Source organism: Alligator mississippiensis, chromosome 10 (assembly GCF_030867095.1).
Source record: "Alligator mississippiensis isolate rAllMis1 chromosome 10, rAllMis1, whole genome shotgun sequence".
Taxonomy (NCBI): domain Eukaryota; kingdom Metazoa; phylum Chordata; order Crocodylia; family Alligatoridae; genus Alligator; species Alligator mississippiensis.
The window spans coordinates 74939129-74965478 of record NC_081833.1 but is presented as its reverse complement, the minus strand read 5'-3'; the positions used below and the strand labels follow the sequence as shown (position 1 = coordinate 74965478).

The window sequence follows — 26350 nt, the reverse complement described above, 5'->3', positions numbered from 1 at the left end:
CCGAGAGCCGAGCACCTGGAAGCAGCTCGACACGAACTGAGCAGCACGTGCAGCCTCACGCTCGTCGAAAGAGAAAGCCAAAGTCTGCAAAGGGAAGGAGCAAAGTGGCAGGAAGGAAAGACAATTATTTGTTGGGAATCTCAAGGGGCTGTTTAAATGACACGAATAGGACCGGCCACACCAGCGAGAGCCCCTCGGCCCCGGCAGCCCCGTTTTGGGTGGACGGACACGCTCCCGCTTGTCCCCATCAAGGCCCTGATGTCTCAGCCATCTCCCCGTCTCGCTCACACGCGCAGCTCTCACCTGCCAGGTTGCAAGGACCTGACTAAACCTTTTGGGGGGACAAGGCACCCTGCTTCTGCTGGGTGCAGCCTCTCCCAGGCTGTTCCTCTTGTCTTGCCCCCTTGTCCCGGCTCAGATCCGTGCAAGCCCAGACAAGCGACTGGCCTTTGACTGGAATGCTTTGGAGGGGGAGAGGCTTTGCACTAGCAGCTGCGCGTGTGATTTATGCTGCTGTATGTTTGCCTGTGGCAAACAGGTGGCGGTATTGCACTCCGGTACTCTGTCCCTCCGTCGGGAAAATTGGGCTGCTGTCAGACATCTGCACGCCGGAGTTTCCCCCGGCCCATTCTTTCTGCGCAAAGCCTTTGAAAAAGAGCAGAGAAAGGTAACGCAGCATGACCATCCCTGTCCGTCCACCTGAGAGCCCCCAAGCCCTGTATTTTCCCTTTGTTTAATCCTAGTCAAAGGCCATTTGTGAAAAGCCTGTCCCTTGCAAGAGGCATCAGGACTCATGGTAGAGGCGAGGTCCTTTATTAGACCCACTAGATTTTTGCAAAAAAAAATTAAAAAAAAATTCTGTAATTGCAAGCTCGCCCCAAAGCTTGCAATAGAAATATTTTTTTTTTAATTTTTTGCAAAAATCTAGTTAATAAAAGATATCACCTCTACCATGAGTCCTGACTCCTTCTGCCTCTAGACCAATATGGCTACCACCTGGATACCTGTCCCTTGCAAGACCATCTTTGCCTTGGGCTTTGCAGTGGATAAGGAAGCGAGAGTGAAAAGCTTTGGGGCAGACTGTTTAACACACGAACACCGCAGCGAGCCGGGATGGGGACGAGACATGACTTGGTTGCATCCTAAACAGAGGAAAATAATGACAGCAGCAAAGCAGGGCTTCCCCCACCTAGCTGATCTCCTGCATATTTCTAGCATATCCTGGAGCATCCACAGCAAAGGTCCTGATCCTGGCAGGTGCTGAGCACCGCACAGTCCTCCACCAACAAAGCCAGTGTGATTTCAACAGGAACCAGGGCCCGGGTCAAAGGGAGGGGAGACAGCTCAGGGCTTCCCAGCAGGTGCTCAGCTACTTGCCCGGAGAGAACAGTGTTTAGTGCTCTTACAGCAGCAGCGGGGTCCTCAGAAAGATGGGGTCTCCTTCGTGCAAGGTCACGGGCATGCACAGAATAACAGACAGAGGCACGTTCTCAGTGGGAGAAGATGGACAACAGGCAGAAAAGGAAAGTGAGGTGAAGGAGGAGAAGCGAGTTGTCCAAGGGACACAGCAGGGTACAGGCAGAGCCAGGGTTTCTGAGCACTAGTGAGGTATCCAGTCCACTGGACCGCATTTCCCTGGGAGATAAGGCTAGCAATGCAGTCAGAAGACCCATTGCTTTAAAGGGGACACCTGCACTGCAAACCTGCCCCGGCAGCAGGGGAGCTCTGTGCTGCTCTGGCTGCATTGCTCCCAAGCCCCAAAGTACCAAGGTGGGACTGTCTGCATTATGCAGCAATCAAAACAGGTAACTAAGAACCACACTGCTTATTAAAGCTGTGAGCGGGTGGTCCCTCGGGCACTGCCTCTTTGCGCCGAGTATTTAAGGGACCTGGAAAAAAAAATCCCAGGTCAGACTGGAGTCGATCTGCAGCCCCCAGTGCATCCCAGAGCTGGAGCAGCCTGGATCACCACATTTCCTGGAAGGTTTACCCAGAAGCTCTCATCACCGGGCCCCTAGTATTGCCCATGTCACAGCTCCTCCCCGCACAAGGGTACCCCGTGGACATGGTTTGCCTTAGCCACAGCAGAGGGGACAGGATTTCCTCAACAGGAAAGCACCTCTAAGCTCACCCGTGCCACTGCTGGGGACACCAGTAGCACATGGCATGGCAGCCCCAGAGCCGTGTCCCTTCTGACACTGATGCATCGCCCCGCCGTTGCCTGCAGCACATAACAGTAATCGCAGCAAGCGGGCGCTCTGGGGACCGAGTGCCAGAGCCATCTGCCCTGTTTTGGCCGACTGCCATCCCTGTGCTGGGATTTAAAAAGGAAAATCTGAGCAGAGTTTCTTCCTGGTACTTTTGCCCAAGGAATGAACAGAGCGAAGAAACGGAAAGGGAGGAGGAACAGAAAGCAAGTGAGGAGGAAAGAACGGGGAGACGGAGCAAATGTGTGCCTGGACGGACTCCACCACGTCCAGTGCTACACGCAGCCATGGGCTTTTTGCTACACGCACACGCATCCCATTGCCCACATCAAATGCAAAGGGCTCCCAAGGACAGCAAAGTCCCCTGGCGCCGTGCCACTGGCTTTGATGGGAGAAACAGCAGGTCCTGAGCGCACAGACAACCCCAGGCACCTGAGCAGGGTGAGGCCAGGAGGATGACAACCCCAAACAGGTGCTGAGCTCAACGGGCCAAGCCGAGGGACCTCTGCACACTGTTAATGCTGCAGCAAAGAAGTACGGAGCTGCCCGGCCCTCCCCGCACGGGACAAGCACGTGGGGTTTGTAAGGGGCCTGCATGCAAGCCCAGTTCCTGCAGTGAAATCACATCACTTTGGCTCTCATCTGTCTGATTAGACATTCCCAGTCGCCCCACCCTTGGCCAGCTGGGAGACACAACCCGGCTGGCGCTACAGCAGTGGCTCTTCCCAGTAGGGCATGAAAACAATTAAATGGATGTAGTGAGCATTAAGAGACAGCTTTAGTCCATCCTCCGGCTGAGAAGCAGTTGTCTCATGCCCCAGCCTGCTGGCATCAGGCTCCTTCCCCCTTCACAAGGAGCCAGCTTATGCTTCATTCCCTCTGAAATGAAGAACGTGGTGAGATGTGGTATGTCAAGAAAAAGCAGGAAAGCATAGCAGTGTCTGCCTGAACTCGCCTTCCTTGGTAGCAGGTATCGCCCAAGCTGGACGAGGTCTCTGCAGCATCCACAGATATGGGTGGCTTGTCATTGAACCCACGTCTCCAGAGACAGCTCGAGGATGCAGTGTGTGGGCTGACTACTCCCGAGGGAGCGTGGCCCAGGAACGACAAAGAAGGGGAAGTTTAATGGGGATTTTGATGTTGCACTTCGGTGATGATAAAACCAAACACCAGAAAGGAGGCGAGCCTGGATCTTCTGCTGTAGACTGCATCTAAGACCAGGTTGGGAAGGGGATCCATGTTTAGGGGGATTCACTTGGTCCTTCTGCCCAAGAGACTCGAAGCCTTTTGCCATCTTTAACCTTTACTCTCCTTGTTTTATAAATCGGGAGGAAAGCTGCGGTCTCCAGGGGCAAAGGTGACCGATCTGATGACAACTCACTCCAACGTCAATGCTAGGAAGGGGCTGCAGCACTCCCCAAATCCCCAGGTCCCTGCGGTGATCCTTGTAGGACGCTCCTTCCTACCTGCTACCGGACGGTGGGGAATATCACGAAGGGGCTCAGCAAATCGCCAATAAGATGAAACATCTCCTTGCTATCGCTACCCAGTCGTGAAACGCAGGCTTCCCTGTGGGGACTCGGGGATGCGATCGCTCTGGGAGCCCTCCTGTTCCCAGCAAACCCTAATCCCTCTCACATGGGATGAGCCAAGGGTTGGTCTCTGAACACAAACCAAATGACCGATTCAGGGTCCAGTCACTCCTGGTGAGGATGACCATTCAGCTCCGCTTGGGTCTTTGACCAAACTATTCGGAAAGACGTAAGCATGACTCTACTTGGCCACAGAAGCAGTTTCCAACCCTTCTAGGGTGATGTATCCTTCTGCAATTACACCCAATGCAACTCGCCAAGAGATGTGGCCCGCCGATGGCTTCCAGACTTGACCTTTTAGCAGTGAGCAAGGCTTTCCTGAAGAAGTGGCTCTTCGAAACTTTCCATCAGATCTCAATGCTCGCGTTGGAGAGGTTTGCTGAAAGCAGCGGTTCAGTGTTTGCTTTGCATTAGTGCACTTGCCCCTCTGCCCGTGCTCCCGATAATATTCAGACCTCGAGTTTGCACGCTGATAAACCCAGCACCGAAGAGGACTAGTTTAACGCGCTCTCTTTCATTAACTCATCAGCTGCATTGCTTTAATCCTTAGGTGTCTTACAGGTCAATGTTTCACCCCCTGGGTTGCCCGAAGCGCTCGTGCAACCGGACTGGACGTTAATTTACAACAGAGCAAAGTAGGTTTGAAATTCTCTGTAACTATGTCTTAAAAAAAATAATAAAACACCTTCGAAGGCAGGAAAAAAAATCCACACTTCTCATTTGTGTTATTTAAGCAGCCAATAAAATGCAAGTGCCTTTGAAGCCTCCATAAATATTAGAGATGTCTAATCTCTCATGGCCAGCAGATTGGACGCTGTGATGCGGTCATCAAAGAACGAACAGGCAGCACAGACACGCACCACTGACTCACACATTAAAGATGTTAGGAACTAGCTATAGCTCCCCTCTTTTCATAATCTCCCATGTTTTATTTGCTGAAGGTTGTTGGTAACTGTTGCTTAGCAGACGGGGCAATGGCGCTCTGATGCCTCTCTCCTCCAGAAGCCCAGATCCAAATGATGTGGAGGACAACTGGAGGAGATTTAAAAGCAGGCAGCTTGGACGCTGGGGTGAGCTAGCAGGCATTCAGATCCAGGGACGATCGGATCCCTCGTTCAATGCTATAAAATCGCAGTAACGCTCAGCAACAGTGGAACTAGTTACTGGCACATTGTGTTTTGGATGCGAGCAACGCAACCAGCCCATTACAATGCAAGTCCAGCTGAAATTAGACTCTGGTGACTAATAAAATCAAGTCCTCAATGGGATGAAGTATGTGCCTGCTTCAAAAAAAAAAAAAAAAAAGCTTTCTTGACGCCCTTCGAAAGCAGCAAGAGAGAGTCTGATGGCAACCGGGGCCACTTTGCAACTGATGCTTGCCTAGATCGAATCTCTGCAGACTGTTGTCTGGAGAAGGCAAAGACAAAAGAATCCTGCTAGCAGAAACCAGCCTGTTCAGAAAGAAAGAAAGAAAGAAAGAAAGAAAGAAAGAAAGAAAGAAAGAAAGAAAGAAAGAAAGAAGCTGGCAATATGAATTAGAACCTGGCAGTAGGAATGAGGTTTTTTCGTGCTACTAAATAAATACAAGAGCTTTGCTGACAACCTGCTGGCAGGGAAATAAACTCAAGGTAAATCATGGCTCTTGGCACAGTTAGGACGTACAATAATAAATAATCACTTTAAAACCAATCACATTGTTTTTCTAAAGCATTTTCCACCCCGAGGTCTCAGCGCGCCTGACAAAAGTCCGGCTTTGCTATCCCAGCACGGAGGGGGAGGTAGCACAGTTTAGGTGTCTTTCTCGAGGCAGCGCTTAGATCCCACCTGTCTGCATCTCAAGGCATCACTAACACACGTGCAAAGTGCAACGAGGGGGGAGAAGTGTGACCAGAGAGTGCAAGGCTGGGGGAGACCCAGGGCCAGCAAGTCAGAGATAAAACCCAGCATTTCTGCATCACGGGAGGCACGCTCTGCTCCTTAGATCTCACCCATGCTCCCAAAAGAGGACCAAAACCATCCAAGGGCTGTTACGGCCCCAAAGAGCAGTTGGCATGAATTCATCACCAGACCCGCCTCTTGGGTGCGAACCCGATTGCTGGCGGAGTCGCCGGGCTGCCTAATGACAACTGGGGACTCGACCGCGGTCACGACACGTGGAGACATCCGAACACAATGCAAAAGAGCTCGGACCTAGGAATGGCAACACTTCCTACGGTGCAGAGCCCTACCGAAAGAGCGGACACCACCAGGACAGGAGCTTATTCCATGCTGAGGTGTTTGGGCCACAGGTATTTGGCCACGCCTGGACCAGACAGGTGCACGGGACTGGCAGACAGATGCCCACGGCTCCATTAGGATCTGCCGAAGGGTTTCTCATTTCAGTCTATGAAACCATCCTCCGATTGCTACTTTCCATATCGTTTAAACAAACATTTCTTTATATGCAGACATATAGTTATAGATAGACCTTTATCTCTCTATCTATAACTATATATCTATATATAAAGGTGGGGAAGAGAGATAGAAGGAGAAAGAAAGAGAAAGAAGAGAGAGAAAGAAAGAAAGAGGAAGGTAGACAGATGCATGAGCTCTGTGTTCATACAAAGCACCGCTGATGGGTGCCTACTAGTGTTGTGTCAAATAATGTTTTATATATACGAACACGTATATATAAATATAGATACAGGTAGATAGATATTGTGTCAAATAACATCTTATATATATGAACATATATATCTATATCTATATAGATGTATATCTATATAGATATAGATATAGATAGATATTGTGTCAAATAACATCTTATATATACGAACATATATATATATAGATATAGATATATATAAATATAGAGATAGCTAAATATTGTGTCAAATAACATTTTATATATACGAACATATATATATAGATATAGATATATATAAATATAGAGATAGCTAAATATTGTGTCAAATAACATTTTATATATACGAACATATAGATATAGATATATATAAATATAGAGATAGATAGATATTGTGTCAAATAACGTTTTATATATACGAACATATAGATATAGATATTGTGTCAAATAATGTTTCATATATATATATGCATCTATCTATCTATATGAATGTATATATATGAAACATTATTTGACACGATACTAGTAGCCGCCTATCAGCGGTGCTTGGTGTGAGCGCAGAGCCCTTGCATCCATCTACCTTGACACCCAAACGCATCCTCTTTGTATATCAGCGGCTTCATTTTAACACGCAGGAGGGCAGATCGCAAGCCCCGACAAGCACCCGTGACCGCCACTAACACCGGTGCAGGTGGGTGCTCAACACCTACGGCGGCCACGCTTTTCAAGTCACCTCTTCAAGCTGGAAACCGTGTGAGGTGCATCGGTTTCCAACCATGCTAAAGAAGTACGTGCATCTCTGATCACTACCAGATGCGCTCATAGTTTCCAAAGGGTTAAGGAAAACTATTTAGGAAGAAACTTTCTCTATACAATCCTTCCCTGCTTTAGGTTAAACAAGCAAGCAAAAATGCGTGCACAACTTTCTAGAAACGAAGCGCTGCTGTCCGCTCCAGCGCGGGTCGGGGGAATCGCAGCCCCAAAACAGCCACTTTCGCAAAAGCTCCCGCTGGATTTAACTTTCAGAATTATTACACGCCCGCACGTCGCTGAATTATAATCCCGCGAGCCTCCGAGTCGCACGCACACGCACTTTAAGAACAAACGGATTAAAAGCTCAATGCATATGCTCTCTCAACCTCAAAGAGGGAGACTGTTTATTTCCGAATGCCATTAAAATAGTCGGCATTTTTTTTTCTCTACGCAGAGAGGAACTACAGCTCTCGGCAAAGAACACAAGCAACTAGGTTTCAGTTATTTCTCTGCTTCCTTTATTAGATCTCCTCTGAAAGCGGCAGTGGGATTTTTCGCCCCCTGCTTCTGCAGGCGTTTGCCTACCTGCCCGCCCCATCTGTAAGCGCTACCTCCCTGGGTGTTCGGTTACAGGGCATCTTCAACAGAGAAAAGTTTCTGGATAGAGGCAAAAAAAAAAAGAGCTCAAAAATCACTGCACTCTCCAGTTGCCGCTGACACCCGGCAGCGGTAAAGCCTCCCCGCCGCACACCCCCGCTCCCAGCAATTGCACAAGCCAACCTTTTTCTGATACAGACAAATCACAGGGATTTTCCAAGAGAATGCCCTCACCTTTCCCTCTCCGAGTCGCAAGCTCCCCTTTGCTGTCTTTATAGTCTCTCTGTATAGACTGCACTATCTCCAGTCTTCAGACAGCTCTCTCAGAGCTGGGAATATCATTAGGCTGCAGTTAGACAAAAATCACAGAGCAAGAGCACAATATCCGAGACAGGGGTAGGGTCCAGATCTAAGCAGCGGGGCTCCAGGTTTGCTGCCGTCGTCTCACTGACAGGGAAAGCCATAGTTCACCTGCACGCGTGTTATTCACATCCGACAATACTACATTGAGTGGAGGAGGCATGAAAGCCTTTCTGGTGTCTGCTGATGACTTCACTTCATTAGCATGCTCCTGATACTTCTCTCCGACTGTCTTTTACTGACTTTAAGGCTCTGCTAATCAAAATACTGTAGCACTTAACTATTTCCTGACTCCAGGGCTTTGCGAGGTAACCGCGGATGAACGGGAGCAGAAATCCTAACCGCCACGAGCACCAGACAGAGCCCCAGCCCAAAAGCCATAAAGGCTATTGATGTTTGCAGTTAATTGCTGCAATGTATATTCTGAGTCGGCTCCAATTTGATCTGCTTCGCAGGGCAAAACGCTCCCCTGCAAAACCGATTCGCGCAGGTCTTTTTAAAGCAGCCGGCTGCGAAGATGAAAGTGCTTGCTGTGCCCTGGGATGAAGAGCTCTTACTCCCCGAAGAGTTATAATATTTTTTATTTAAAGCAGTCTCCAATTGAGCGAGTTCAGCGAGGCAGGAAGGCGATGCTTTAACCAGCTGTGCCACGGACACTGGACTCTGCGGTCACCGCTGCAATGAAGGCGGTGATCTCAGATCATTACCCTTACTCCAAATCCCCCTCTTCCTCCAACTCATTATCTGAATGGCCCTGTCACCTGAGTACCCAAATGTTTCCAAAGTTTTACTGCAGGCCTGAAAGCATCATTCATCGGTGGGGAAACTAAGGCACAGAGAGATTGAAGGTACAGAAAAACAAAGGATAGAGATGTACCAAGGGCTGGGGACTTACCGCAGCCCAGCTGATGTGCAGTGACTGTCTGGGCGCTTGCTTTAACCCCACGGTAAGTACCAGCTAAGTCGTGTTTAGCCCTCAAATAAATAGTGCTCACTTGCCATAATGTAGCTCCTACTTTTAAGTGGCAGAAGTGGGGGTACACAGATGGTTAGGACATGTCAACTGATCTCGTTTAACCCTCTGTCCCGTGCTTGCTTGACAACGACGCGGCTGACTTGCCCGGGTAAGAGCGGCAGGAATCGAACCCGTGGCTCCTGACTTCCAGCCTCGATCTCTCCCAGTTTGGGGCCTGTGTCACTCTCTACTTCGGGAGCTAAAATTACTCCATGTGCATGCATGTGTGTCTGTGTGCAGGGGTGCGCGTGGGCAATGCTTTCCATCTGCGTGGCTGCACGTATGTGCTCGTGCATGCTGTCTGTCTGTAGGCATACGTGTGCCTGTGTCGTTGTTTGTTCCCCCCCGAGCGTGCAGGCATGCCCGTGTGCATACGTTTCTGTCCCTGTGCCTGCCTTTGTGCCTGCGCACTTGCTTGTGCATGGGCGTGTGTGCATGCGTGTTTTCTGTGGTGTGCACGCATGCGTGTCCGTGTGCTTGCTTGTCCATGCACTGGGACGCGTGCCCAGAGCTGGCTGGCGTGGTTTTAACCAGTTCCACTTCAGCCTCTGCTCCGGGAACATTGTCACCAGATTAGCGTTACAGGAAAAGAAAAAGGGGAATAAAAAAACAAAAACACCCGCACTCTTATCCAATTAACGCCCTCTCGTTACAACTGAGAAAACTGGCCCCAGAAAGCTTTTAATCAAGGCCTGATGTGCCGTGTGTGTGCGAGGCTCAAGCTGCAGCAGTGTGTACAGCTGTGGGGTCCCACCGAACTGAAGGCCTGATTCATACACAGCAAAATGAGGTCAGGAGCGTATGAGTCTCTGAGCATCCATTTCTTCACACAGGAGGTGACCCACATTTTTTACTACTGATTCACGAGCTCAGCTGCAGACACTGCTATCTTTAGACCTAAAGAAGACTACAGGGAGCTGAGGGCCTCTCTGAAAAAAATAAAAATAAAAAACAGAACCGGGCTTCAAAAGCCTATTATTAACGTTATTACCTTTCTTGGCTTTCTGAGACCTCCCTCGGAGGAAACGGGGCCAAGTTCTAGGTGCAAAATTGCACGCGTTAACTGGAACAAGAAGCCCCCGCGCTGAACAGGAGAGGATGTGGGATTTCTGAGCGGACCAGAGGTCGCCTGCCTCCTGGAAGGTATTTAAGGTGAGACATGGGTCAAGGGCTTCATGCAGAACAGAAGCCCGTTGCAAACGGAGCCCGTTTTTGACCCTCGCTGCACGGGATCTTGATTGCGGGGGGGGGGGGGTCTCAAATGGCCAGAGGTGTGTTGCATTTGCCTCTGCTTCCCAGCAAGGCCCAAAAGTGCCCCCAGGTGTCCATGGGAGTTAAAGGGTCTCCATGGAGGAGGATCAGGTCACAGCAGAGCTTTGGGATCCTGCCCCAGGCACAAGCCAAATAGTGAATTCACAGCTGTCTAAGGAAAGCTGGTGCTCAGTTTGCACTAGATAAGCACACTGGGTTTAAATAAATAAGCTGTGCGCAATGGCTGGCTTGGTCCAAACACCACTGAAGTCAATGCCAGTCTTTCCAGTGACTGCAACGGGCACTGGACCAACCTGCCGAGGCTGATCCGACCCCAAGTGCCCCGAACACACTGCCACGCAGAAACGGCTATTTGTATTAACACGCGTCTTGCCCCGAGTGAAATGATTCTTAGTTATTTATTTTGCAATTTCTAAGGGCACGGATTCAACAAAGCACTTAAATGCAGGTTTACTTTGGAAGTGAGCGGGCTCTTAAGCGCTGTGCTGAAGAGGAGTAGGCTTCAGCATGTGCTTAGAGGTGAGCAAGCGCTGAAGACCTTTGCTGGGGGTGGGAAGTCTGATTACTGAATCACCAGGCACCAACACACCTCACACACTCAGACACCGATGCCAGCTAACTGAAACGCCTTCAATGCCACCATCCTTCTCGGGTGAAATCCTGGGTTGGAAGCGGATGCTAAATGAGGCCCTGGAGGTCAGCAAATTAAAACTACATGCCAGCCACCGGAGGAATGGATCTCGTGTCTGGAGTCAATACCCTTACGCACAAGGCAGGTCTCAGCACCTGCTCTGAACTGAACCAGACAGATGTGCTCCCTCCAATCCTGCCCTGACTTTTATAAATCTCCAGCTAGACCTTGCATTAGACTCAGAAATGAGCAGGGAGCTAGTGCAGGATTTATCAGACCCAGAGCAGGGAGCTAGCAAAGGAGCAGGGAGCTAGTGCAGGATTTAGCAGGCCCAGAGTAATGCCATCATGTCCTCTGATGCACACGCAACCCTTCACAGCAAAGACAGCAACATTTGAGATGAGAAGAAAAGGAGAAATGGGCTTTTGTATTCCTCGCAAATCAAATAATCCTTTCCCTCCCTCCAGCAACAAGGTCTTTTCACCGCAACTTGGCCAAGACCGTGATGGCTGGACAATATCGCACCTGCGTGCATTTTCACGTGACCACTCAACATCAGCTGAATCCTCTTGTCAGGTTGGGTGACCTTCCTCTGAAAAACACCCCCCATTTCCCCAGCGATTCTTTGCTAATAGCAAGAAAAGGGTGATTTAAATGCCATGAAGCCAAAATCCACTTTTCAGATCAGCCCATGACCAGAGAGGGGGCCAAGATTTTACCTTCAACCATGCATTTCAGATGCAGATTATAAGGAGAATGGGAACTTGCCACTCTGTCACATCACTCCAAGAGGCACAGACGGGGAGGTACTTATTGTGCATTTGTTTGCTGGATGGCCACTTTCCTCCAGCACATCAGACAGTCATAGAAAACGAGGGTCGAAGGGACCTCAGGAGGTCACATCTAGTCCAACCCCCTGCTCCAAGCAGGACCAGCCCCAACTACATCATCCCAGCCAAGGATTGTCAAGCCAGGTCTTCAACACCTCCAAGGATGGAGAGTCCACCACCTCTCTGGGTAACCCGTTCCAGTGCTTTACTATCCTCCTACTGAGACAGATTTATCCTAATCTCCAACCTCAACTTCCCTTGCTGCAGCTTGAGCCCATTGCTCCTTGTCCTGTCGTCTGCCCCCGCTGAGAACAGCCCAGCACCATCTTTACCCTTCAGGTCTTTGAAGGATGCTACCAAATCCCCGCTCCGTCTTCTCTTCTGCAGACTAAATCAGCCCAGTTCCCTCACAAGTCTTGTCCCCTAGCCCCCAAACCATTTTTGTTGCCCTTCACTGGACTCTCTCCAACTTGTCCACATGTTTCCATAGTGGGGGGCCCAAAACCGGACACAGGACTCCAGATGTGGAGTGCTTACGCCTTACTGCTGCAGTGGAGACGCAAGAGAGAGCTGGGCCTTCACCCGTCTGACAGGTGCAAGGTGCATTGCCCAAGCGGTGCTTCTGTCCTGGAGCCATGTGCACTAAATAGGGCTCAAGTTCAAGGTTGTGGAGAAGTCATGGGAGGGATTTGAAACCACCTTACACAATTTAGTAGGACTATATGCCTTACCAATAGGATTCGACAGCTCTAAGAAAAGCCTGTTGAAAGTATGTAATTCAATTCTGTCATTTTTAGGTCAACATCTACAGCACCTGCTTGGCTCCATGTTTGCTAAAATGATCTGGGATGCTACAATAAGGGCCAGACCAAATTCTTTAACTGGGAGGAGACCTGGAGGAACAATATGGGGCCGGTGCCGAAGGCTTCCCACCCTGCCGTTTCCTTTCTTTGGTTATTAAAATAATGCTTTGCACTTCTCAACACACAGCACATGCCTCCCAAAGCCCTCATGGCTTTACCAACACCTTCAGACCTCACAGTAGTCCTGAGAAAACTGTTATCCCCATTTTGCAGATGGAGAAAATAAGGCAGAGAAAAGCAGATGAGTCCAACTGGCCAACCAGTCTCCCCTAATTTCCAGACAGCGGTCCTTTCCTTCGGGATGAAGGTGCTCTTCTGATCCATCTTCTATATAGTCATCGTCTCATATCCGTCTTCTATATACTCCTTGTTTCCTTTTCTCTTTGCAGGTGTTTTAGCACCACTTGCTATAAAGCAATCGGGAAGCTGGGAAGGGCGGGCTCCATATGAAATAAAGGACCCATTATGATTTCCAAACCAGCAGGGCTGACCACGAAGAATAACTACACACTCCCGCCCCGAACCCAGTGCCTATGGAAGGGCAAGAAAATGATAAACAGCAAAATTTGGAGAGCAGAGCAAGTGCCCCCGTCTTCATAGCACTCGAGCCCTGTTGTTCTCCCTGGTCCTGCCCCCAGCCTCGCCGCCCCGGGCCATGCCATCCAGGATGACTCAATGGTTTCCTGACACACACGAGTTGGGCAAAATTAAAAAAACACAGGACATGTTTTCTTGAATAATAAACACACAAAATGCTATTCAACAGGGAAAGATGGGAACAATACTTTTGCACAATGCCGAAATACACACTGCGCTCTTTTGTGCGTGTGTGTTTTTCCTCCAGCCAAACAGATGCAAAGGCCAAGCTGGATGGATGATACCTGCCATGCCAAGCCTCCAAGTCACAAAGGTCCATTTTCTTGGGCAGAAGGCATCGTCTGGCTGGATGCCTTCACAAGCAACGAGCCCTGCTCTGCACAGCAAGTACATTTGTGACACAGGCATTTGATAGCAGCGCTCTTTACACACCCATCTCATCTGTGTGCTCACAAATTGCAATGGCAGAAGAGTTTTTGGGGTTTGCAACGGTTTGCTACTGCAAAGCGCTGCGAGCAAAAACCTGCTGAACCACTGGGAGTGGAGAGGTCCACAATGGGTTGGTTGCCACTTTGAAGATATCAACCTCATTTGTGTCTGTAATAGGTTTGAACTCAGTCTGTAGAGGGAAAAGCAGATAGGACCTGGATGGGAAGGAGGTGATGGGATGTATGTTTTGGAGCAAAGGTGCGATCTTCATGGAGCTGCACGGCAAAATCTATTTACTCACGCTTGGGCGCTCTGGCCTGCGTTCAGATCGACTTTCGGCTTTGCACTGATCCTTGCTACAAGGTCGACGCTTGCTTGCAATCTAGGATGCCAGCTTCATCATGCATACAGCTTCTTTGCAAGCCTCCCCGATGAGCATCTTCTGGGCCAGGCTCATTGTGGCTCGGCAGGCTTCGAATTGCCGTTCCTTACAGCAGCCTTTCTGCTCCTCTCCCATCCCTCTCCAGAGATGTAGGATCCCAGCCCACTGCTCGAAAACCACCTCTGTCACCCACATTCCCTCTTTGAAGTAAACAGCAATCCAAAGGGTTGTGCAAGAGCGGTTGCACATACGTGCCCACCGCGACCGGCCTCGTTACCATGCACCGCTCACCATCACCCATCCCCAAGCGCTTTGTGGTAACATAAGTAAAAGGTAAACACATTCCCCAGTACCCACTTGCAGCTTCTACAGGCTTTATGGCACAGCTACTCTCTTCCCCACCGCTAGCCTCGCTCAGGATTTTTTTTTGACCGTGTTGCAGTGGATGCAACCAGAGCTGGACGGTTATGGCTTGTGGAGCGCTTGCCCCCATTTCTGCCACAAAGGCTACAAACAGACATCACATTTCTCTCAGGATAACATGCAGTCCTTCAGTTGTCCGTATCCTTTGTCCCAGGATAAATCCTAAAAAGGTTCATGGGCTCAGAAGTGCTGATAGTTTATCCTGGGACATTGCTAAGTGCATCTGAACACTTATCCCAGGATTGCACCATTGAAGCAATGGGAGAAAAGTGGCAATCATGCATTCATCTGCTCACAGATGGCAGGACAAGGAGCAATGGGCTCCAGCTGCAGCAAGAGAAGCTGAGGTTGGATATTAGGAAAAACTCTCTCACTAGGAGGGTGGTGAAGCACTGGAGAAGGCTCCCCAGAGGTGGTGGCATCTCCATCCTTGGAGGTTTTAAGACCCAGGTAGACCAAGCCTTGGCTGGGATGATGCAGTTGGGGCTGGTGCTGCTTGGAGCAGGGGGTTGGACTGGATGTGACCTCCTGAGCTCCCTTCAACCCTCGTTTTCTATGATCCTATGATTTTAAGCCCAGATTAGAAGGGCAATGTGTGTATACACCAATCCCAGGATATTTTTGTTCTGAGACAAACACACGGACACTTGTCCAGGGACAAAATGCAACGACATCTGTTCCTCGCCTAAGTCGTAACGAGCTTCCAGATGAAACGAGTACAACCTTCACCGAGAGCCTGTTTTAGTGGCCTTTTCTCAGTGGTGGCAAAGTGCCGGGGACACACACAGCGTAACTGCTGAAAGGATGGTGGCTTGCTTAGCCGTGGGACGTTTCCAGCCAGCAGCTGGCAAGCAACGTGTAGATTCAGGCGTTGCTATTGAACACAGAAAAAGCTCAAGGTAAAGGTAAATGGCAGCAAGACACTCCCCTTCAAAAAGGGGGCAGAGAGGGAAAGCATGGGGTTGTGCATTGCCATGTTCATAGGCACCGAGCTCAGGGACATACTGAACTGATTTCCTGGGCTCCTCCGAAAGCCTCCTGGTTGTTTATTGAACGAACAGCCGTCATTCAGAAATCCACAACAGACGGCACCGTGGCACGCTGCGCTGCATTGTTTCCATCCCTCCGTCAGGCCGTTGCTCTCTTCCTCCCTGCCCCCATCGGCAAGAGAAGGGCAACTATTAAAAGCGCAGGCAGCACCCAGAGCAAATGCTCCCCACCCTGCTGCACACACACGCCAGCCACGTGACGCCAGTGTGTAACAGCATCCAAGTCAGATGCCATCCAGGGATGCTGCGTGCACATGGGAGCAGGGCTCCGAACCACAGCTGGCTAACAACTGCACAAAACGTGTTTGGCTCCCAGCGTGGGGAAGACAGGGATTGGGGAGGGATTAGGAGAGTAAAGAAATCGGCAGATGAATTTGGAAGTTGCTTATGAAGGCAGGAAACAAGAGAGCAGCGAATGCCAGCTGAATAAGATGGGGCATCTTCAGCCCAAGCAAAGGGAACGGGAGTAATGACAAGCCAGAGCAACAAGAACGTGGATGGAGAAGGCCTTCCTAGATGCCTGGCGGTCATTGCCTATATGGTTTTTGTAGCAAAGTTATGCTTCTGCAGCGATGCAGCTCAGCTGCAGAAAAGAGAGGTTCAACCCTCCCTCTTGGACGATACCACACGCCATTGCAGCCTGCTGTGCCCTTCCTGCCATCGCTGAAGGCCAGACATGACCTTGGATGCACGACCTTGCAGTCCCTGTTGTCATGCACCTTCCCCATCCTCCCCCCTTGACCCCTGAGAAAAATCTGTGAAGAACAAGCTCCGGCAGCAGCTCACTTTGCACCGCATGCAAAAGAGCCAGGGGATTAGGGACTATGGCTCAAGCGGCTCACCCCAGAATCGACACGAATGTGCTGCTTGGAGCAACGCCTACCCCAACCCATCAAACTGGGCTTCAGAAACAAGCCTTGCTGCAAAATGCTTGATAACCAGCACGCGACTCTGATCCGAGTTCGGTCGTGAGCCAGGGAATCTGTCAACATGAAAGATGCAATCTGTGTATCCCGGGCTTGCGGGCAGCGGGGGAAAAAGCAGCCCCCGGCACTGTGCAGAAAGCTTTTTGGTGCTACTTTCCATTGGAAGTCAGCTTTGCTGACAGTGTCACTGTAGGGTGAGTGGGGAGGAGGAAGGGAGAATAAAAACCGATGCCAAAGAGAGGGATGAGCAGTGTGCAGCACAGATGCCATAAACAGCTGGCTTGGAAGCAAAGGACAGGACAGAAAACATTCCCAAGATACGTCAGAGCAAAAGCACATGGGCTGTCTCCAGAAGAAAGAAAATGAGTCAGGAGAAGAGGCAGAATCAATCAATGGTTTTGCTCGTGGCACTGTTGTCCGGAGCCTCTCGAAATGCCTTGCAATGTGGGAGAAAGGAAGAGAAAGGAAGACCATTTCGCCTCCTGGAGCGTGGCTCAGACTGATGGGAAGGGGCTTTCTGCTTTGTGGCATGCCGGATACCTCTGCTGACCTGGCACCTGGAGGAAAAGCAGGTGGAAGGGTGACTTCTTTCTAAAAACGAGATCTTGCACAGAGGGCGAAGACGACACGAGACCACGCAAGATAACCAGCTGGGTGGCAAATGGCACCTGCGATATTTCAGACAGCACAGGTTGGCATCACAGGTACCCAGCTAGATAAGACAGGCTACCTAGAGAAGTTGTGGCATCTCCATCCCTGGAAATTTTCAACAGCAGGTTAGATGGACACTTGTATAGGATGTGCCTGCCCTAAAGGACCTCATGGGGTCCCTTCCAGCCCTACTTCCCTATGAACCCTGGCAAGGGGGAGAAGCTGAACGAACGTACCAGGACAGCAAAAGTAGGAGGCACCACAGCCTGCTTTCTCCACTCCTCCTTGATATTCCCCTCAAGCAAGGACTGCTCTGCCTTCCACCAGATCTCTTTTTGCCATCAGCAGCTTGAAACCCCTGTGTGGCCCAGCACTGGCTCCGATACACCTTCCACCAGCGAGCAGTAAGGGGGGGCTCGGCTATGTCTCCCCAGTGCCAGTGCAGTCCTTGGCTGCTGGCAGAGCAGCACCGAGGGCAGAGAGCAGACTTTCCCCTGCACCGAAGGGAGAGGCCACCCCCAAGCCCTATTCGTGATCACACACAAATGACCTTCCCATGCCAAATTGCAACCCCTTTGTTCTCCCTGCAATAGAAGTTCATATGGAAAAATGGATTTGGGAAACAGCAGTGAATGCATTTTTCCATTGCCTTTAAAAACGTTACATTTTTTTGTCTTCTTCCCCCCATCCAGTGTACAGCAAGAGTGCAGTTTGAGAATGTGATCCTCACAGCTGAACAAGAGGCATAAATGACATTCAAAAACCCATAGCATGAATTAATCTCATCCCTGGCCTGGCCTCTCCGCCTTTCTTCCAGAGAATGGAGGAGCAGAAGAAGGGAGGCATTTCCTCTCCTCTCCTCTCCTCTCCAGTCATATCTAAAGGAGCCAAGTTTAACATCAAAAGGATGCGGTAGTGGCTCCTGTAACTATCCAGAGGCATATTGGAAGAGAAAGATCCAAGTTTTTCGCACGAAGACAAGCAGAGCTAAGTTTGGGAGGGCTGCCGTTCAGATCTAGGCTGGGGAATTATCTCTTGGTAGCAACAATAAAAGTGACTAGCGTTCACAGAATACCGTTTCACCCTCTTTTGTCCTCAAATAAACACAGTCATCTACACCAGTCACCCTCATCCTCCAAATTTAACTCCACGTGTGTGTGGCCCCCATTGATTTTGACAGGACTATGTCGATGCTTCATTTGAAGCCTGTACATCAGTGTCTGCAGTATGAGACCCTGCCTGCACATGCACATGATCCTGAGAGACATAATGACTGTGTCACTGTCAAGTAGGGAAAAGTAATATTTCTCCCAAGTGGAGCGTCAGAGGTGGACACTAATTGTTCTGGGACACGGGGTGGTTATGCCTTGTTTAGCGAATGAATCAGGATGGTTGATTGCACAGCTTGTATTCATGGGGGTACCACAGCTCGGGGGTGAACTGCACGTTTTGCTCCTTTGTCACCCACAGGCTCTGGACACACAGACCGGGGTAGGTTAACTTGGTTATATATATCAACAGAAATTATACTGGGATCCAGGGCAGACGGATGAGCAGTTCTCCTGGGGTAGCTGGTGCAAGCGAGTGCTATTCCAGAACCTCACCACGAGGTGGTAGCAGGACCAGCAGCAGGACCACGGGATGACTGTGAACACACAAGACTAACACCAGTTTAACTTACATTGGGCGCGTTTATATGTGCACATTTACTGCGCAGTAACTGAAATTATGGTGCAGTATGGGCATGCGTCTACACGTGCACTCCCATACTGCACAGCAAATACAACGACTTACACTGACTTGAGCATAAATATGGTGACTTGACTTGCACCGACTTGAGCATAAATTTGATGCCTGCACCATGCAGGTATCAAATTTGTGCTCGATTAGTTACTGCGCAGTAATGCATATGTAGATGCCTTACTGTGCAGTAATACTGCATGTGTGGACTGACTCGAGACTAAGTTTAGTCCCAAGTCCGTCCATACACAGCGTTAACGCGCTTTGATGCCTGCACGTGTAGATGCTGGCCTATTCCCGCTTACTGCGCAGCAAATTTAAGCTGGTGTAAGCGCACGTGTAGACACGTCCACTGGCATATTTTTGCTGCTGGTTTTTGCTGGCGTAACTTTAGATTTGATTCTAATAACTTAAACCGTTATAGATTTATATGCTTGTGTTGTCTCCTCTTTTTCTTTTTTTTTTACCCTCGTGTAAATAGGTCATATGTCCAGGTCCTCAAATATAACCCTTTCAGTGACAAGTGCAGCTTCTGGCACCTTTCCCTAGGTGGGACACGGTGGACCAACTGCTCTGGGACTGGGTTTCTGGGCTGTGATTTTTTCTGATTCCCAACTGCAGTGGAAACTGAGGCCCACATGGGTTCTGGCACCTGGAAGAGTGATCCTTGGACCCAAGAGACATGGCAATTGCTCACACATTTTTAAGTTTCTTTCAATCCAGGTAACTCCATCTCTCCGCAGATGGAAGGGAGTGCCTCAGCTGCGGTTGCTACCTCTGCCCCTCTGTATGCATTTGCCAGTCTGGCTGGTGACTCTTAATTTACTCAACACCCTCTACCTCGAAGCACGATTCTTTGGAGATTTTAAATGCAATTTGGTCCCATGCTTTCGTCAGGGGATGGGCAAACCAAACTAATCCAGCAGAGTTTGGGATTTGCTGGAAACCAGACTAAAATTAGAGAAAAAGTGGGTTGGGTTAAGCTACAACAGTACATCTTTCCCAACATCAGCAAATTGAAAAGTGAAATAAAAAGGTTTCAGGTTGAACAAATGTCCCATTAAAACCAGAACATTTTTTTTTTTTTACTTTTGCTGTCGAGCTTTTTTTTTTTTTTGGCCAAAAAAAAAAAGGGGGTGGGGGGGAGGTTCATAAAATTGAGGGGAATTTTGAAACAAAAAGCCATTGCACAAGTGGAAAACCTGAAGCATATCAGCGTTCTCCAATTTTTCTCTCTCCTCTCCCACATCCCGACCTCAAAGATGAATAGTTTGGCAGAAACGATAAGAATTTGCAGAACACCTTGGTTTCATTGACCTGTGCTTTTCCCTGAAAAAAAAAATGTTTGGCCAAAAAAAAAGTTGCCTTGCTGCATTAATAAGTAGTTTCTTCCCCATTTATGAGCCAGACATTATTTCATCAGAGAGCCTTATCTTTGCCATTCTTTGATTTCCTGTGGATTGCTTCTCTCTCTCTCTCCTTTGATATAATCAGGCTAATATCAATCAGATAGCCTCAAGGTCATGATATTTATGTAAAATTGCATTCATAACCCCTTCGTCCTCTACAGATGGATGCTAATATTCATTTACCTTGATCTCAAAGTCCAAAGCTATAGGACGGAGGTGGCCAGCCTGCGGCTCACACGCCCCTAGGGACAAGATCAGGGAGGGGGCAGGCAACACAGTGGCGGATACGACAGGGAGCAGAAAGAAGAGCAGCGGATCATGCAGGGAGCGTGGGGCAGGGAGTAGAAAACAGAGCCGGTGATCGTGCAAGGGAAGGCGATCACAGTGGCACATGGGCTTAACTTGTGGCATGCCAGCCAAGAAAGGTAGGCTCCCATTGCCATGGGTAATAGTGACGCACAGCCCCTACTTCCACCACGTATTTAAGATCATGTGAGTCACCAGGATGATGGACGTGTCTGTGCACATGCTCAAGCATTTTTGCTGTATCGAGGCCTTGGCGGCTAATACACTGAATCACCTCTTTCAGCCCAATCACGATACCAAAAATTCAGCTAAGCGGGACTCAGGGCCGAGCACCAACATAAACCCCGCACCTCTCGGGGTCCTCGCTGCCACTGCAATCGTCCCGGTGGTGGCAATTGGTGAAGATGCGAGTGATTTCTGCATTTCACAGCACCACGCCATGGACTCGTATAGACCCGAGACAGGATCAGGCGTTGGTGAAGAGTCGTACCCTACAGATCTCTCTTTTTAAAATGCGTGCTGGGCCTCTTTTCGGTCTCCTCTGGCAGCTTTTTTATAGATACTACTGTTAAAAACAAAGGAAATTGCATTCACCCCCTTCTCCCCCCATGTTAAACCAGCGTTAAGACTCTGACTTGAACCGACACCTATACTTATAACACGCATATTGCCAGAGTGTGAATCATGCACAGCTTATCAGCCAACATGGGTGATTTCCATTATGCAGAACGAAGCAGTTCAGCTCCTTCGGTCTGTTTGTCGAGGGCTTGGCATTCGTACACTTGGCTTTTTTCCTGCTGGTGGTATAATTTCATTGAAAAGCCTTCGACTCCTCATAGCCCTCCTAAGGAATTAAGAAAAGAGAGCGGACAGGGGGTAGTGGTGGGGAGGGAAGCATTTTGCATGGCCGGCTGGCGCTGGAACCAAGAAATCTTCCAGAACAAACTGGAGAAAACGCGTCTTCCGAAAACATGTGTGATCACTCAGTCGCCCTGCGTACCAAGAGGGTGGGTTTTATTTATTGGCTTATGAACCGCAAAGGCCAAAGGAATTTGATGATTTGGAGAATTCGCGTCTTGGTCCATTGAGTTTAGGCACCGTCGCAGTTATTTGGGATGATCCCAGGGATACAGGACATTCCCCTGCGAGAAACATTTCCCCTCTTGTGGAACACAGCCCCTGGGCCATAAATTCCCCTTGCAGTGTGATGTGCTTTTTGTTCCCTTTCTCTGACGGCCAGTCTCTAAGGCACACGAGCCCAGGCTCCCTCCACGCTGCTTGGCCTGAACCGAAGGGCTGGCCTTGGCAAAAACCATTTCATTTTGGCCTGATTTAGCCACCAGCTGTCTCCATATTTCCTTTCTCCTACACACCCTGGCTCCCGCCGTGCATTTGCTCCATCCTGGGCTGCTGCCGCGGTGCTCAGGGAATATGATGCCAGGAGGGCTCAGAAAGCAGCGGGCCAAGAAGGAGCCAGTCGGTTGGATATTGTCCATCCCCGACCCAGGGAAGGCTGCTCTCTAACCCCAAACGGACCCAAACTTTGCAATTTTCTGTTTTCCCAAACCGATTTCAGAAATGCCTCTGCAATTTTGGGTACAAAGTCACGGTTTCCGTTTCTTCTGACTGAAAGCAAAACGTTCATTTTGCTCAGAAAGCCATTTTTCGATTAAAAAGAAAAAGAAGAGCAACGTGGTTCAATGGACCTACACTCCTGGTGGCCCCAACCAAACTTTTAGTATCAGGGCCCTCCTTTGCCAGAGATAATGATGGTAATCATTTTTAAAATGACCATTTTCAGGTCCCCTTTCTACCTGGGCACCTGTCTCTGGCCCTGGAGATGACCATTGTCCAGGTCTGGTGTCTGCTTGAAAGACAGGCCAAATGCCTTGCACAAAAAGAGCGCACCTTGGATGCTGCTGGCCACACAGGATGCAATCATTTCTAAGTTCCTACCTGACTACACAGTGCCCTGCTGTTGCATTTTTAATTGCCTCGTTCCTTCCAACAAGCCCCATGCAACATGGACGTCGCAAGACCCAGGCAAGCAAAGGGGATGAAGCTCCCAGAGCAATTCCTGAGCCTCCTAAGACAGCACAATCCTTTGCAGCCGAACTGAAGGGCACTGCCCCAATTCCTTTGATTTCTTCCAGATGCAAACATGGCGTGAACCACGCAGCGAGGAAAAGTTCAGCCCTTTCTGAGCAAATAACAACCACCAGATTGCCATCTTATTTGAGGCAAGGCTGATGACAGGCACATGTCTGGATGTGTGCATCTTCCCAGGGATGAAGCTAACCACCACAAAATCATCTCCAGCCCATGGGATCCCATCGTCTTCCAGCGAACAGCAGAAATGATATAATAAATAACTATCTGGCCTTATAAATGAGACATTCAGACATCTGGGTGTCAGTGGATCTCGGCATGCTTTACTCACGATCATCAAATGAACCTCACAGCCACCTCTTGAGGATGGGAAGAATTATCCCCATTTTACAGACAGGGCGGAGAGGAAGATCAAGGATCCGTGTTTCAGAAATGCCCCTAAGCAATCAGTTGGGCGGTCAGTCCTGAGGCCGCTGTGACCATTGGGACTGCATCACTGGTGATTTTTCGGGCAAGTGACCTGGCGGCCCCCATCTCCTCTCCAGATACGGATGCCTGTTGGCTAACGGGGAGCTCATCCGCCCTTTGGCAGGTCTTGTTTTCAGTCCTGCCGGGTGTCCACACCCCGTCCTCACCCAGAATAGCCCTGCCAACAACTCGACCAACCGTACCGGTTGATGCAGTAGCAGATAGCATACCAAAAGAGGCCTAAAGCGGAAGAAAAACGTGCGCCACGTTTCTACACTGCATTTTGCTTGCGCAGATAAAATATACTAGATTTTCCTGCAGTCTTAATTGTGACTGGGAATTAAACACGAAGTTGTGCATGCACGTGCGAGTCCTGAACTTCCCTTGCAAAGCTCACGTGAGGTCCTAGAGTCTGCGGAAGCAGGAGGTATAAAACCCCTACCACCTCCCGGCCCTCTTTTACCCAAAGAGATCACCACTTCTTAAGCAAAATCGGCTTGCTAGGCTAGACGTAATGTACGGTGCAATCCCTGGAGCTCCAGGAAAAGGCCTGAGGAGAAGGGAAAGAAAGAAGCCATTCGCCATAAGAAATATCACCTTGGAAAACTTTGGAGAACTGTCTAGCGGGATTGCGCGCGCGCTTCTCTCTGCGATCCAGGTAGACAAACGCCAAGCTTCGAGCAGAATAGATGGGAGCTCTGTGAAGACACAGAGCGTGATTGTCAGGTTCTCCGAAGGAGAGCTGTGAACGCCAGAGATGAATTTTCATAAGCATGAAGCCTAAAAAACTGGAAAGTCTCAACCGAAAGGGCAGGCAATTCCACAAAGTGAGTAAGCTGCTGTCATCAATGGCTCCCTGCCAAGCAGTTCCTTTATAGTCTGCGTACCGCTGAACTTTCCAATGGCCTGTGGCTACACATTTTCATCTGCACATCTTTTGCAGAGGCCATTGTTTCCCATCACACCTGCTCTGGTTCCTCCTGCCCTAAAGGCTTTCATGACTAGTCATGGCATGCATGACTTTTTGCAGCTTGACACATGCCAAACCTGAAAGAGGAGAGTGATAAACTCAAGGTCATGAAAGAATTTAACTCAGCGAATTGCTAGCAGGCAATTCGGATATCTAACGTAGGGAGACACCTACCCGGGCAGCACATGGGAAAGAGAGGGGCCGTGGGCAGCTCATCCTCGTGTGCTGCAGAAAATATGAAGTTCACACTCCCAGGGTGATTACATACATGGTTTTCCAACGATGCCGGCTACTACCCCTGACATTCAAAAATCACGAGTTAGAGTCATGAGATTGCCTTAAAAATCCTGAACTCCAAAACCGTCATAAATCTGGATTCTTATTTTTCACATCCTGGTTCTTTTAAGCCTTTAGAGGGCACGTGGGTTATGCGTTCACACTTTTATCCAAAGCCAGAAAGAGCTGGTAATATATTTTACCTTCCAAACATAATTTGAGATAGTCAAATCACTAGACCCCGGGCACTGGATCCGTACGAAAAACACAATACTGAGACACACGGGAACATCATAAGGGTCGACAAAACTGCACAGAGCGTTCAGGATCTGCATTGCAATCATCTACATTTGATCCTACTATGACTTCCTGCTTGCATTGTACTAAAAAGGCCTAAATACCTCTGGTGCAGGGGAGTGGACAGAAGAAACCATCCACTCCCAACGCTCAACCTGAGGTCGCATAGGTCTTGGTTTCCATTTCCAGAGTACGCACAGCAGCAGTGAAATGATGCAAAGGGGAAGGGAAGAATCGGGGTATAACCCAAAGTGGTGACAGCTCACCTACGCTAGTGGGTCGGGGCCCTGCTCCTGATGAGCACGTGGTTCATGCCACAAAAGTCACAATTGCAATCCCCTCTTGTAAGCAAGCCCAGGAGAGGAGCCAGATTTATCTGCCCCATCTCTACGTGGAGGGACGTCCCCTAATGCGGTTTGCTGGTCCAGGCAATGCGCAGAAGCTGGCGATCCCCGTCGAGTGGCGCCGGCGAGGAATTCCTCTTTTGGAGCTGTCAATCAGACACCGAGCCCCAGCGCTCGCTTCGTGCCAACGAATAAAATAAATAACGAATCCCTTTCCACGCTCTCGGCTGCTAGACTCGCCGCTTCGGCCAGAAATCTGCAAGGAGGGCTCTCGCACCCCGAGCCTTGCCCCATGCCTTTCGCACGGCCCTGCCTTCCAAGAATAATGGAAACAGGAGAAGAAGGAACTTTCCTTCGGTACTTCCAGCTTTGGCCCCACTGCCAGATTGTTATATTATATTAATGTGTAAATCAGGATCATGCACGATGAAAAAAATAATAAAAAGAGAACAAAAAAACCCAAAAACCCGAAAAAACCTCCCTATGCTGGAGAGAAAAAACAGAAGTAGCGCAAGTTCCAGCTCACCCCTGGCAAGGAAAGCTGCAAACATACAGAGCCAGGCAAACCGCAAGTGGACGGTCTACAGGGCCAAACCCCAGCAAGCGCCGAGCACTTCTGGGACTTCCAGGTGCACACAGGAGCAGCCCCGCATCTGCCGAAACCAGCTCATCTATGATGCTGCAACCGGGCGGAGGTTGACATGCTCGCCCGGGTCACGGGTTTCAAAACATAATTAGCAGCGTAAGTGGAGAACCCCCCTGAGCTGCTGCTTTTTCATGGACTTCCCTGCGCTTTCTGCAGCAGGAGTGTCACGCTGGGAAAAGGCACGTGGGGGGTTATCCAAACGCGGCTGCACTTCAGGAATTGGGACCGTCTCCGCTTGGCTAGGACGACAGCACGAGCCTAGTTTTATTTGATCTTTGGGGATCAAGAGCAAGGTGCGTACAAGTCTGATCAGATCCCCCCCCCCCCCCTTCAAAGAGCAGGGTAATATCCAACTTGATCCCTTTGAAACGGCAACCGTAGCCTCAGGAAAGAACATTTCTATTCTGGATAAAGCACACGTGCAAGCTGCACAGCAGCTCGGGTCTGGGACTCCTGGCCGTCCACCTCTCCCTGTCCCCGCTGCATTCACATCCTCCACCTGCCACCAGGACAGTGCCCAAAAGGGCAGTCTCCCTGCTTCGCTCCTGCACCCGGCGTGACCAAGGACACCAGAGCAATGGCAGG

The 26350-nt window shown here is 49.6% G+C and overlaps 1 protein-coding gene across 2 annotated transcripts in view; it reads right to left on the bottom strand.

The window, feature by feature from the left end:
* The window catches only part of ZNF469 (zinc finger protein 469), a 365046-nt gene that overhangs the window by 99274 nt on the left and 239422 nt on the right, over nt 1-26350 (bottom strand). The window contains exon 1 of one of the 2 annotated variants that reach the window (XM_019491174.2): nt 8007-8526. The exons of the other annotated variant lie outside the window; for it this stretch is intronic. The gene's annotated coding sequence lies outside the window, so the exon portion shown is untranslated. Of the gene's footprint in view, nt 1-8006; nt 8527-26350 lie in introns of those variants that run through there. 2 annotated transcript variants of the gene reach the window in all.